Source organism: Pteropus alecto, unplaced genomic scaffold (assembly GCF_000325575.1).
Source record: "Pteropus alecto unplaced genomic scaffold, ASM32557v1 scaffold89, whole genome shotgun sequence".
NCBI classification, from domain to species: domain Eukaryota; kingdom Metazoa; phylum Chordata; class Mammalia; order Chiroptera; family Pteropodidae; genus Pteropus; species Pteropus alecto.
In genome coordinates this window covers 639,752-654,495 of record NW_006443130.1, presented here as the reverse complement: position 1 = coordinate 654,495, position 14,744 = coordinate 639,752, and positions in this window count along the sequence as shown.

Here is a 14,744-nt window from a genome sequence, read left to right as displayed (position 1 = left end):
GGCAGCCGAGAGACAGGGAGGGCCTGTGCCTCTCCCGGGGGGCCGGGGGCTCACGCGTTGGTCTGCGTCGCGGGAAGCTGCGGCCCGCCAGGCACGGCCCCGACCAGCTCCTGCGGGACCCCCCCTTCGGCTGCCAGGGCCCCGGGGCCCGAGCCTCGGATGCCAGAACCGCCGGCCGTTCTCGCCGTCACCCCCTTCCCAAGGCGGCCCCCCCATTGGGTACGTGTTTCGTCCCCTCCACAGACACAGACCAGGCGTCCTGGGGCCGGGGCCTCCATCTTGTGTTTGTCCCCAGCCAAGTGGCGGCACGGAGCACGGAGAGCCACCCAATGTCTAGGTTAATCTACAGCTCCAGCAATCTGGTGGGGGTGCAGAACCCCAAAACGCAACGCCAGGAAGCAGCGGGAATAATCCGGCAGCCAAGCCGGACAGCGATAGAGGGACAGGGGCCACTCGGGACCTTTTGGGTCCACAGTTTTCAATGAGACAGAAGGGCAGAAATCTTCTAGAACCAGAACTCTACCTGGAGGCTCAGTAAATAGACGGAGGGAGGGGCCGCCCAGGACGGGAGTGGGGCCCGGCGGTCGCCCTGTCCACTCCTTCCCTCGGCGTCTCCCCTCCTGACCCAAGGAGCACCCTCGAGAACTCCCCGGGCTTCTCCGGCCAACGGGCACGTCCCTCATCAGCCCCTCGCCGGCCCCCTGGTGGGCCTCGCCCAGCCTCCTCCGAAGTCGGGAAGCGGGGAGCTGCTCCACAGGTAGCCACTCCCGGGCCTCGGCTTGGACCCCTGGGCTCCAGGTCTGGCCGAGGCGCCACCTGGCTAAGCGGCCTCGGACTCAATGCCTCTGAGCGTCCCTTCCCTTGTTTTGAAGCAGAGGCCATGCCATGCTGCCCCCCTCGCGAAGAAGGAGCCCCCGCTGGAATTCCTCGGTGGGCGGGCACCGAGCCTGGGACCTGATCGAGTCTCGGCAGCACTTCTGTGCAATGCAGGGGACAGAGAGCCCCGTTACGCCAAACCAGGGGGCCAGAGGGGCCTCCGCGGGGCGTCGTGGGACCCTGGGGTGGGCGGGGACCCTGGACACGTCTCTGCGGCTGCTGCAAGACCATCGCCGGGAAAGGGACCCGGCCCGGGATCCAGTCACCGCAGACCTCAAAGTGCTGTCTGCCGGGCGGGACTTTAGAGAGGACCTAAAATGCTCTCCCCCAAATGCGTCCCCCGCCCCCCTTCGGTTTTTAAACCCATGTGGATTCCAAGGGAAATTGAATCCATATGTTTCTGGTTCATTTACACTGAACTCATCAAAATGTAATTTTGCAACATCTAGTTGACGTCCAAGATGTCTTTAGAAGCCTCGTTTTTATGCCTTTTTATAAGCCCCTCTCCCTCGGAGACAGGAAGTCGTGCCTTGCCAAGAGCGAACGGGCAGCCCGCCAGGCAGGAGGACTTGTGAGAGGCCCCCGAGCCCGGAGGGGCCTCTTATCTCGGTGCTGGGGACCCTCGCCCAGGGCCCCCCATTCTCAGCACAGGGAGCTGCGAGGGGTGCCCGGCCAGGGAGGGGGGTGCTTCCCAGACCGGGATGCAATGGTGTCCAGCTTCGGCTCTGCGGCCTCTCCCCTCCCGGACGGTCCCGGAGCTCAAAACCCAGCTCGCTCCGTGCTGGGGGAGACTCAGACCCAGGTTGCCAAGCGGCTTGTCCACTCGGCAGCCCGCCTGGGCTTGGCAAGCGAGACCGAAGGCCTATCGGGCGGAGGCGGCCTGCAGGTGAGGACTGGCCGAGACACCTGCGGGACGATGTGGGGAAGCGGCCGTGGCCTCTGACCTGCTTCCGTCCGAGGCCGGCAGCTCATGACGCCTCACACGGTGCCTCTGGCTTCCGAGGAGTCAACGGTCCACTTACAAGTAAAGTTCTGGCCAGCTCACTAGTCCCAAAGGGGTCTCGAGCAGCGTCTCCCAGGGGGCCCGGAGAGGCTCCCAGACCCGTCTCCCACACCTGGGTGCGTTTGAGGCATCTCAGATCCCCCTACCCAGTATGGTCCCCCGCTGAGCCACTCACAGCCGGGCGGCAGCAGGGGGCGCCCAGCTGTGCACCGGGCAGCTGGACGTGGCCCCCGACGGGAGGACACCCTGGTGCCCGGCCCGCTGGCCGCCAGGCATCCTGCAGCTGGCTGCCCCAGACCGGGCTCTGGGTCCCGGAGGCCGGGAGGTGGCCTCCAGGGCTCCCGATGCCCCTGTCCTTCACGCTCTCTCGTCACAAGATGAGTAGTTTTAGATGTAACGAACACATTTTACAACCTTTTAATCACTAGAAAGTGCATTTAATTATTTTATCTCCAATCTAGTGCCAGGAACTGCTGCGAATGACTTGGCTCCTCAAAGTGTCGAAAGAAAAAGCTTGAATTTCGCATCAATTAAAGAATTTTCCCCACCCCCGTCCACTACCACGCCGTGGCTGTGAGTGGTCGTTCCGGCAGACAGAAGCAGGGACAGAGACGTCCGGCCAACAAAGTGTCAGGACGGACGCCGTCATCACGGGAGGCTCTGGCGGGCGCGGGTCTCCCTTCCGGCCCACGCCTGCCCCCAGCGTCCAGGACACCTGTCCGGGGGGCGAGGGTCTTTGTTTACAGTCCTGGCATTGGACCGAGGTCTGTGCTCGGACGCCCGTCAGTGGGCCACCGGACCCCGCAGGGTCGGCCTGGGCACCCCGCTGACCTGCATGTCCCTGGGTGGGAGGCCGGGCGTGCACATGTGGCGAGGCGGCTCCTCGCTGTTTGGGGAGGCGACCGTGCCATTCGTCAGCTGCGCTCTGTCCCCACCTCCGTCACCCCTCGGTGGCAGTGGGGAGGTCTCACTGGCTCAGGGATTTCAGGGTTCGCTCAGAAGCACGCGCATCTCCCCGTAAGTGGAGACCAGGGTGGCGTCGTGCGGTGTCCGGCTTCTCCGGGGCGCAGGTGCAGACGCACGCTGGTCCTCGTCCCCACGCTGGCCCTCGTCCCCACGCTGGTCCTCGTCCCCATGCTGGTCTGTCCCCACGCTGGCCCTCGTCCCCATGCTGGCCCTCGTCCCCACAGGCTCGGGAGCACAGCCTCAGAGCCCCGGCCAGGCCGCTGTCTCCCCGGGGAGAAGGTGTCTCCGTTCCAGCCTTGCGACTCCAACGGGGCTGTGGCGGGCGATGGGAGCTGCTCTCATAAGGACGGAGGCCGTGAGGTCGCCCGCCTCGGAAATCCCGTCCCCCAGACGGAAAATGGCGTCAGCAGGCATCTTTTAACATCCGGCCCCCAAAAACGTTGTGCACACGATCCGTGCGGGCTCCGTGCTCGACCCGACCCCCTTCAGCCAGCGGGACTGGCCCCTTCGCCCGCGCGGGGCGGCCTCTCACCAGGGCCAGGGCCGCCTTGGGAGGCGCGGTCACAGGGCTCGGCCACCGGGATCCTGCTGCGCCCCGGAGGCTCTCGGCAAAGCTCGCCGGCAGAGGGGCCGAGAGACCGGGTGACCGGGTGGCGGCGCATCGGTCATCCTCTACGCCGTGGCACTGCCCTGCCGTCGAAGAGAACTCCAAAACTGTCTGTTCTCCAGAAAACTCCAGGCAGGTCGTGTCGAATCCCCGTTTCAGAAATGATGTTTCAACATGTCGAAGTGACGGCTACGAGCTGCCACTCGGGGCCCGGTCACTAAAGAAGGAACCTTCGGCCTGGGTCAGAGGCTCCTGGTGCAGTGACCACTGGCAACGTCATCAGCAAGTGGCCTCCACCTGCCAGCGGCTCCTGGAGTTGCCCCAGAGACATGACACCCAAGGCCATGCCCCGCCCTGGGCATCCGCATCCAGTGACTGGTGGCCGCAGGAGTGGGGGCCTGGCCTCCCCCGCCCAGGCCCGGAGGGCTCTTTCAGCTGCGAAGCCCCGACACTGCCTCTCAGCCGGACCCCCCACCCCCGCCGCTGGCGTGATCGAGGCACATGTCCCCGACCCCCTGTGCAGTGCAGGGACCGGGAAGACCGGGCCTCTCCGCAAACGCCAGGCGCCGAGACCCAGCCGGTGCCCGTGGGACACAGGCCTGGCCCAGGGCAGGCAGCCTCTGAGGGGGACCCGAAGCCAGCGGCTCGGTCCCGCCCCGAAGCTGGGCCTCTCAGCCCCCCTCCCCGGCAGCGAAGGCCCCATCCGCCCACCAGGCGCTGGTCCCAGCGTCGAACCCTCGCGGGTGCTGACTGCGGACAGCGCGCCTTCACGGGGCGTGCGCTCGCTGGCGAGGCGCGGTCAGAAAATTTGGGGGAAATACGCACTAAGAGGACACACGGGGCGTGATCTGGAAACAGGAAGCGGGAAGATGGCGGCCACGAATCGCCACTGCAGAGCCGAGGCCGGGGGCTTGCGGAGGGGGACGAAGGCCCTCGTCCCTGGCAGCAGGAGGGCGGGCAAGCTGAGGCCAGGCCTTGGGGCGTCCTCGGAGGGATGCCTTGGAAAGTCACCAGCCTCCAGATGCCCCCAAATCTCTGAGGCTGCAGACATGGTGGACCCCCCAAAAGGCCTCTCCTATTACGAGGTGCGTGCCCCTCCACGGTGCACCCCTTCCTCCACTCCCACACGAAGGCCGAGCACAGCAGAGCCGGCTGGAGCCCTCTGGGTCCGATAAGAGAGGAAAAGGGTGTCGAGGCCCGTCCAGCATGGTCCCGCCCGAGCCAGGAGGGGCCCCGACGCTGCCTCTCCGCCGGACATTGGCTGTGCTCGAGCGGGGGAAGCGGGGCAGCAGGTGGAGTTAGACACTGTCCGCCAGGTCTGGGAATACTCCTGCAGAATGTGGGATCCACAGCCCTGGGGAGAACCCAAGGAGATGGGGAGGGGGTAGGGTAGCCACAGGACGTCTCCCAGGAGCGTGGAGAAGCAGAGGCCCAGGCCGAGAGCGGCTGGCACGGCGGACGTGCCGCGGCAGGTGCGGGGGAAGGACCTCGACAGGTCTCAGGAGGCTGGACGGACACGCGCTGCAGGGCCCTGCGCCACGGCCAAGGTCACCCCAGGCCAGAGGCCACCCCAGGCCGGAGGTCATCCCAGGCCGGAGGCCACCCCAGGCCGGAGGCGTACTCTGAGAGGGGCTCTGGCTCCAGAGCCAAAGCCATGGCCGCTGTCCCCTGTGGACCACGGCGGGGGCAGGGGGACCCCTCACAGAACTGGGCAGCAGGGATGGCCGAGTACTGAAGCGACAGAGACAGGTCACAACGTGGCACTTACCGGCCAGAAGCCAAGGGGACGCGGTTATCGGAGCAGGTGGCGAAGTCAGGGGCCACCGATTGGCAGAGTTGCAGAGACAGAGATGGTTAACAGAACACAGTGTCCCGGGGGAGAGAAAGCCACCAACAGGGCCACCACCCGATCCGCACCTCAGAAGGAAATCAGGCAGACGGCAGAGACCAGGCCGGTCGCCCCAGTAACATAGGCCCACTTTACAGACTGGTGAGTGATGATGATGCAGGGGGCGGGATATGGCACCCACCCAAGCCCGGTGAGTGACGATGATGCAGCGGGGGCAGGAAATGTGGCACCAGGCCACTGTGCCGGGGTGAGGCTCCCAGCCCGCAGGAAGGAGCCCGCCCTGGGCTGAGGAGGGAACCTTGCAAACACCTCAAAGACCATGGACACGAGGCCTGAGTTGAACTTGATACACAGAGACCCATGGAGTTGCCACAGCCCCCTGGCGGGGGAGACGCAGGGGAAGGTAGTGGGGGTCCCAGGGCTGGCTAACGCCTAGGAGCAGCCAGCGATGCGAGCATGCTCTACACGTGCAGCTCAGCCTGAACCCCTGATCCCGCGCTGGGCCTCATGGGCCTCACGGCCCGGGGCCCAGTCAAACAAGCCGGGTCAGCCCCTGCACCCGGAGTCCGCTGGAAGCATGCAAAAGAACACCCTAACCCTGCTCCGCCCGCTGACCCTGCCCTGCACATTGCCCCCCCCACCAACAAAGCTGCAGCGAAGACTCCCCAACGCCGTCCCCCCGACGGGCGCTGGGCCTGCCCACGAGGCCCCACACGGCCTGGCGCCCCTCGTCCTGGGGACTCTGAGCAACACTTGCTCTCCAGAGGCCAGCGTCTCCTGACCTGCTGGCCTCGCCATTCCCGGGCAGCAAGAAAACCCGCGTTTTAGATCGGAAGGTCAGGGACCGAGGGCGTGGGCCGAGACGCAAGGGTCAGTCTGCAGCAGTGAGGAGAAGCCTCCCTGTCATGTGCTCGCCCAAGGGACAGCGAACGGCCAAGGAGACAAAATGGCGCTGCCGACTGGCACCGGCCAGCCCCTGGCCACCATCCACGGCTGCGGGGCCGTGAGCGGAGACGGGGTGGCCGCGTGGAGGCCACCGCTTCATCTTCACCTGCTTCTTTCATCCCCAGGCCCTCGGACCCCGGCTTGCCGTCCCCTCCCTCAGCCCAACCCCCACAGCTCGGTCCTCGGGCACTGACGGCAGGCCCTGGGGGTCAGCCAGCAGCACCCTGGGGGCCTCCCCAGAGGAAGCGGCCCCTCTTCCCCGCAGCCCCACTCCCGCCCAGTCCCCAAGCCCTGGCCTCACAGGGTTCCAGCTCAGGGACGAGGGAGACCAGCTCCGCCGCGGCCCCCCTTCTCATTCCGACGGGGGACGCCACCCTCACGCGCTCGGCCAGCTCTGCCTCTCAGGAGGAGGGCACGGGGTCATTCTTTGCGTGTCCCCTAGGACAGGGACGGAGACGGAGAGAGAGAGAGAACCGTGTATACAGTTCGCAGTATCCAGAAATAACTTAAGTCTTAAAAAACATTAAAAAAAATAAACCAGGAGAAAGAAGCGTCTGGCGGGCTGGCCTCACTTCAGAGACCCTGTGGGCTCTGACCCCCGTGCCCTCGGACCCCCTGTCCCGTGCACCAGGTGGGCCCGGCCCCCACTCCCGCAACCCCCTGTGGGATTTCTGGGACCTCCGGGAGCTTCCGGCCATCCCCGGCGACTTCTGCTCCGTTCGCCCAGCCAGGCTGCTCCAGCTGGCCCGTCGCGGGCCCCCCGCCCAGGCCATTGCGACCCCAGGGCACGAGAGCACCCCCGAGCCTCCCGCGTGCCGGCTCGCGCCCCGCGTCTGACACGCCGTCGCCTCTCAGTCCCCCCGGCCTTTGCTGAGCTCCTGGCAGCTGCCATCTGTCTCATCAACCTCATTATTGCAGAATCCATCAAACTCTGTTCCGCGCCAAAAATTATAGCTAAGGATGTTGCACTAAATTGTCAGCCCCACCCAGCTTTTCCCAAAAGGCCTTCGCTGTCCGTTAATTTATTCTCTACTCTCTCACTTAAGAAAGAGGGAGGAGGAGCCGTCACGTGCCAGGCACTGCCCTGGGCCTGGGAGACTCGGTGGCCAGGAGTCCACTCCTAGAAAAACGCAGCAAGTCGTCACACGTGCATTAAGACCCCTCGGAGGAGAGCAGGCCCCGACCATTCGCTCCCTTTCCTCGTGAAGAAGCCGGCCGCTGGCCTCTCCCAGCTCGAGGTGTGTGCATCCATCTACCCGGGGGGCCGGCTGGACCCGGCTGGGCACCCTCGGAACAGAGGGGGTGCGAGCTCTCGGGCCAAGGCCGGGGGGTGGGGGGACAGTGCCGGCTGCAAAGGTAGACGTCACTGAGGGCGCGCTTCGGCCGCTGAGGGCAGGTGCTTCGGCCGCTGAGGGCAGGTGCTTCGGCCGCTGAGGGCAGGTGCTAGCTCTCGCCCTTCCCAGGCAAGTGAGCAGGCTGCAGAAAAGGCTGCTGTCTGATTTGGGGAGGGGGCCTGGGGTGCTCAGGAGGGGAGTTCTGGACTCACTGCAGCAGCCCCCAGGACACACCACACCCCTGGGCCCGGGGAGTGGAACATGGGCTCCGGCCGCTTGAACATTGGTCCCCCTCATCCCCGGCCCCCGACAGGCATGTTCCTTCCAAATTAAGAAATACAAATATTTCTGGCACGAGAGACTCGCGGAGCGACTCGGAGAGGCCACGGTCCAGTCCCTCTCATCGCTGGTGGCACGAAACCCCCACGCGTGTCTGAGGGACCCGGGGCCCGCGGACCCGCAGCTGGTCCCGGGCGCCCCTGGGCGCCGCGTGAGCCACACGCCCAGCGCACGCAGCGCCAGACGACACGCCGTGAACGGCTGCCGTCGAAGTCCCGTTCCGGTGGAGGGAAATAAAACCTGAGCATTCATGAGATATAATTGTATATTTAAAACCGTCCCCCGCGTGCGGCGTGCGGGACCGATGCCAGCCACGCGCGGAGAGCGCCATTCTACCCCATTACGCCCGCGACGATTAGCGGCGGCTGGGACATCTGGCGCGTAATCTGCCGAGAACCCGCGTTCTGCTCTTAATGGACGTCTGGAGGCTGCGCGTATCGGATTTTATTTCTTGCCGTTAACTCTTTCCTGGGAGAGGGAGGTCCTGTTCCCGGGACGCCTCTGCCTTCCCGTCCTCACGCAGTGTCCCCGCCGTGCCCCAGACCCCTTGCCACGTGCCCCTCACTCGCTACGCTGTCGAACGTGGACGGAAGCCGCCGGATTCGTTAGAAGCCATTCGTACCCTCCTGCACACCAAGCGGCATCACATTCCGAGTTTAAAACCTTCGGGAAATTCTACCGACACAAACGAGGACGATTCCCTCATTATGGGTGACACCGAGCACCATCGAAGGCAGCGGCGAGCACGTCCGCCGACGCCTGGCAGGCGCTGGGCTCGCTCTGCATCCGCCTCCGTCTCGTGACTGCGCGTGGGGACGGCCCGCCGAGGCCCGGGGTCCAGAGGGCCCGGCATTTCCGCCGCCTCTCACGTCTGAGGGGCTGAGAATGGGAGGGGATGTGACTGGCACCGGCTCTCACCAAAAACATTAGGTGATCCCCCTGCCCCCCGCCGGCGTGCCCGGCCCCAAGTGGAGCAGGGGGTGCTGTCGCCGCCCGCGCTGAGACGGGGCGACGGGCAGCACGAGCTTCTGCGTTATTTACTGAAATACCATCTCACGGCCACACCTGAGGACATGGAGAAACTGGACCCCGGGAACCGACGCGCTGCCCCACACAGCAGCGGTGCTGGGGCCCGGACATTTTGGGGGCCGGGCATTCGGGGTGCCGAGCATTCGGGGAGCTGGGCATTTGGTGGGCTAGGCATTCGGGGGGCCTGCTCTCAGGCTTGCGATGCACACGTGCAGGACACGTGCCAGCGGTGAGTGGGTTTGGGGCGCAATCATCCTCTAACGGCTGGCACAGGACGTCGTCGTAAAGGCCACAGCCCCTGCTCGTGAGTCCAGCTGCACAGGGCGAGATGCCGCCCGCGGCCCCTGCTGGCGATCGTTCGTGCGGGGGTTAAGCCGCCTAACGAGTCGGACGTGCCCCTGGGGACCTCAGAAACAGAGGCCCTAGCAAAGGAGAAGGCAGGAAGGACCTTCTGGAACCGAGATCGCGAGGCGAGCTGCTGAAGCTCGGGGCGCGGACCCCTCTGGAGGCTCAGCCTCTCCCTGGCGCCCGCCGGCCCGGCCCCCAGGCTCTGAGCTCTCCGAGGACAGACCTCGGGAGCTGCCTCTCTGGGTCGTCAGGACAGGCGAGCGAAGTGCTCCTGGCGCCGCCAGTGGAGAAGCCCTGGGTGAGTGTTGGCCCCGAGCAATCTCGAGGACAAGCCCCTCCACGGGCGGCCTCATCCGAAGGCACTAAGGGGAAGCACGTCCCCAGCCCCGGCCCACGACGGAGCCAGCAGATGGATTCCGGGGCAGAGCTCCCGACCCAGAGGCCATCATGACTTTGCCCCCAACGATTGGGATGCATAGGAACCCGCCTGGGGGCAGACAGGCCGTCCCTCGCTCTGTCTGGGCACAGACGCCGCGGGGCGGCGCTTTCAGAAGCTTTTAAGACAAGCAGCTTTCAAGAGTCTCAGCCCCCCACCCCCGGGGACTGCTGGTGGTCTCTCGCTTGTCCCTCACACACGGTCCCCGTCACACACGGTCCCCGGCCCTTCAGGAAGGCAGGTTCAGCGGGACACCCACTTGTCCACACTTCACAGCCATTAACGCCAGAGGCTGAGCACACCCGGACTGAGATGAAGCGTTTCACGTAGAACGCGGCCGGATCCTGAGATCTGACGGCGGCCAGAGGCTTCGCAGCAAGGCGTGCGCGCCGAGGAACCGAATGAAGACCTTCCCCGTCCTCCGCAGCCGGGACCGGGTCCGGGCATCAGCCCCGAGCCCACCCCGTGGCCGGGGGCAAGTCCAGCATCCTCCCCCGGGGCCCCGGGCCCGGGGCTGCGGACTCCAGCTCCAGCTTCAGCCAAACCCAGGTGCTTCTGGAACAGTCCGCCAAGCGCCGTTTCCCTCAGCCCCTCACGCCCCACGTGAGGTGACGCTCACCGGGCAGCCGGGGCAGAGGCTTTGCTGATGGTGCCAGAGGGAGGGGCCCCGCGTGGGGGTGAGGGGGGCTGTGTGTGTGTGGGTGTGAGGGTGTATGAGTATGTGTGGGTGTGTGGGTGAGGGTGTGTGGGTGTGAGGGTGTATGAGTATGTGACGGTGTGTGTGGGTACGTGTGGATGTGTGAGGGTGTGTGAGGGTGTGTGTGGTTGTGTGTGGGTGTGTGAGGGGGTGTGTGAGGGTGTGTATGTATCTGCAGGAACTGGCCACATGACGTGGGAAGCAGTGACCTTGCACAGAAGCTGGGACAGAGCAGGTGGCGTCGTCTTCTGTTCCTCGCTAGGTGACCTGGAATCAGGCATCTTTATTGAAATCCACTAAGCATCCCCTAGAGACTCGCCTCCTTCTGTGGGCTCTCCAGGACCCCGCCCGGCACCCCAAATCCCCTTCACCACCCAACACGCCAAGTCCCCTCAATCCCCCGACACCCCAAGTCCCCACCACCTCCCGAGCCCACAGTCTCAAGGGCTCTGCAAAGCTCCAAGTCCCTGAAGGTCAGAGTGGACGTCAGCACACACCGGGAAGACATCTCTCGGGGGGCGTCCGGCCTGGGGTGGCCGCTCCTCATCTTGGAGGGTCACGGGCAAAAGGTGGAGAAGGAAGCCAGCCAGGCGAAGGGCGTCCCCCAGCCACCCCTCGGCCTGTCACACCTTGACCTTGAGATCTGCCCGGATGACAGAGACGCTCTGCAGCTGTTCGTTTCCTGTTACAGGACGGCGTTTTCTCCTCTGTGCTGTTGTTAAATCTTGGTCTTGAGCCGGTGACGAGCCAAGGGCCTGGGAGGTGGCGGACAGCTGGGCAGCCCAGAAGTGGGGCGGGCAGGGGCGGGGACAGTATGAGGGTCCCGGCTGGCTGGGGCGTGGCCGGAGGCCAGGTCCGCGGTGAGGCGGGGCTGGGAGGCTGGACGCGGGGCCCTGGGAACAGGCCCGGAGGAGCTGTGTGCAGATTGGCACCTCATCCTGCCCAGCGCTCAGCCCAGGGTTCAAGGACAAGTGTCGTGCTTCTGGAAATGTCACAGATTCACGGGGCTCCGCTGGGCTGGTCGCTGCCGCTGAATTTCCACCGAAAATCACCTGACGGCTTTTTATTCCGTGCTCGCCCTGGTTCCAGAGGGACCGAGGTGGCTTCTCATGAAACTTGGCACGTCTATGTACGCAGGCTGCTTGACACAGACACATTCTACAGCCCAGAGCCAGACAGGCACTGGGAGCCGCGGGCCCCGTGGGCCGGACCCGCGTCCTCTGCACCGCCGTGGCCTTCCTGGGGCCTGGGCCTGCGGGGTTTCCTCTGCGGCTGAGTCGTGGGGGCACGCTCTCTCTACTGTATAGCTCGGGAACCTGAGCAGGGAAGTGACGGCCTCTGGGCCCAGGTGGGTGTGGCCCGGGGCCGAGCTCAGGACGCGGTCCCCTATCCCTTCTCTTCCCTCCGAGAGGGCCTGTGGTGGGCACAGACGAGGCCTCCAACCTCCGCCTGGGCACAGACATCCCCACGCGGCTGACTTGGAGCGCGCGCGCCTGCCAGGAGGCGGGCTTTGGTGCCTTTCGGGTGAGGGTGCTGGGTCCCCACGTAAGCGGGCAGCCCACCTCTCTGCGTCGGCAGCGTGGCTGGACAGGGGTGGGCACAGCGGCCGGCCAGGCATTAGGGATCCGTGAGAAGCACACTCCCCTCTCCCGGCCGTCCGGCTTAGGGTCCGCGCTGTCTGGGGGCGGCCGTGCTATCCAGTGTTCGAGGCCCAGGCCTCTCCTAGTCCGCTCACACCGCAGGGCCGGTGTCCGCAGAGGGCCAGGCAGAGCGAGGACAAACACCTGGCTCCACATGGGAGGGTCCCCACATCACCTGTGACCCGTCAGCAGACGGCCCCCGGGCACAGTCGGGGAGCGGGGCACTGGGGGCTGCGTGAATTCAGTGCCCACTTGCCGTCAGAAGAATCCCAGAAGAAGCAGACGTGAACATTTGTGCATCTTTTTTCATGTACTGAAATTATCTTTTTTTTTCCTCCCACACCTTAAGGGGAGAAGCCAGCGACGCATCGCATCTAATGCAAATCTATTCTAAGAAAGTTGTGGGGGCCATCTGGTGTCCAATGCAGACGGGGCCGCTGCCAGATGAGTCCAGGGGACAGGAAGGGGTGGGGGCGGCGAGGCCGACTCCCCCTGCGTGTCCGAACGTGGCCCACCAGGGGGATACAGAGAGGGACCGATCACCTTAAGCCGTGGGAGGCAGAGCAAAGCAGAAGAGATACTGTCTCCCCAGGAAAAGCCAGGATAGGAAGCGCTGCTGCCCCGAGACAGTCCCGGGGCCTGGACACCCGCCGGACAGCGCGGCCGCCCGCGCAGCCTCCACCAGACCAGGCGAGTCCTGACACCGAGGTCCAGGCTCAAGGCGCGCGCACGCACACACATACATGCACACGCGTGCACGTGCATGCATTCACGCACACGAACACACACATGTGCACACCCACCCACGCGCGCACACACACTAACACTCCTCAGTGCGGCGGTCGTTGCCATAAAGCACGTTCCCCGACCAGAGGCGGCTGACACCTGCACAGCGGCGAAGGCGTGGCAGCCTCTGTGGCTGTCACGAAGCAGCTTTCTCTGAAATGACAGCGTTTCAGCCAAACGCAGCTCGAGTGCGGCGGCCGCTGCCACCGCGGACAGGACGGTCCCCACCCGGCCGGCCGGCACCTGCTACGCGCCCCAGGTGTGGCGGCCGCTGCCGTGAAGCGGGGTCCCTGCACGACAGAAGGTGGGGCATGGCGCTCTGCCTCTCGTCAGGAGGGGACGGGCCCCGCGCGGGTGGCCAAGGCCTCCACTCTACTCCCGTAAGCATCAGGCCGGGGCAGCGGATGCTGCGGTCAAGCCAGGTCCCTAAGGACAGCCCGGCCCAACCCCGCACCGCGGCCACAAAGCCACTTCCCGCAGCCGAGTCCCACCCCCAGCCTTTTGTGCGGAGCCCAAACGATTCGTCAAATATTTGGAATGCGTAATTGAATCTCTAATGCCAATTAGCAAATTACTAATGAAAAAATCAGGGGCTTTAATGGTTTATGGTTCTGCTTGAATTTTAATTCTAAGTGGTTATTGATTTTAAGAGTGTAGAATGCTAGCTGCGAACTCTAGGTATGTGGTATGAAGTGGGAAAGGGAGCAGCAGCAGCTCGCAGGCCTGCGGGGTGGACGCCCGCGTGGCGCCTGACGCCCGGCGGTCTGTGTGGGGAGCGGACGCGGGGCCCGGGAAGTCCCGTGGCCACCCGTGGGGGACTCGGTAAAGGTATGAGCTCCGCACGGAGGGCCCAGGCCTGCAGCGGGCACTTCCGTCGAGGTGCTAAGGCTGCTGCTGTCAGACGGCAGACCTGTGACGTGCGCGGCCCCTTCCCATGCTCCCCGGGGACCGCGCCCTAGGGAGGAGCAGGGGCGGCCACGGTGCAGGACGTCCTGAGGCCGCCTTGGAGCTTTAGGCTACCCGGTGGCAGCTGTGGCCTTAAGAGTTCCCACGTGTGAGCGAGCAGACCGCAAGGAACCTTCATCTCACTCTGGGGGGCCAGGGTGTGAGGGCGCGTGGACCGGGGGGGTGTGGTCACCTAGGGTGTCAGGGTATGGGGTGTCTTTGGGGTCCAGAGGCACATGAGTGCATCCAGCAAGGTTATTGAGAGAACCGTAAGCCACTCATGACAAATGTTTTTCTAACTCCCATCTTCTGTGTGGAAAATAAAGCGCTGATTACCCCTGGCCCCCAGTGTCGAAGTGGCCCCTACAATGACACTTTCTTGACAGTTTATCAGAGAAGCCGAAGTTACTAGAAGGTAGGAAAAATAATGCGATTTTACTTTCCCAAGAAACAGCTTCTCACCGGCCCATTTCCCCAACCCACATCTGATAAGACGCGTCCCGTACTCACTCAGAGACTTTCGACGACTTGACTACGTTTGTGCGGCTCCCGCGTGCCAGGGCCTGGACACAGCCGCGTCCGTGGGCGGCTCTCGGTCAGCTTGAAGACAGCGAGGCGAGAGGTCATCCTTGGGGCTCTTTTGAGGGTACGGACATCTCAGAAGAAGAGACGGGGCCGCTGCCCGAGCTGCTCACCGGGCTCACGGTGCAGGTTCCCGCTGCGGCCCTGCCCCTTCCCGGGCCCGGCCAGCGGAGGACCCGTCCCCGCCCCCACCCCGGCATCAGGACAGGAGCGGAGAGCCAGCTCGCTCGACCCAGGCCTGATTTAAATGCGGCCCAGCTCGGTGGGGACTCTTGGATTTCATTAATTAATACATCAGCAGACGCCAACGGAGAAACCCGTGTCTTGTCATCCGGCTTCTCAGATGCTGGCCGTGGGCTCGT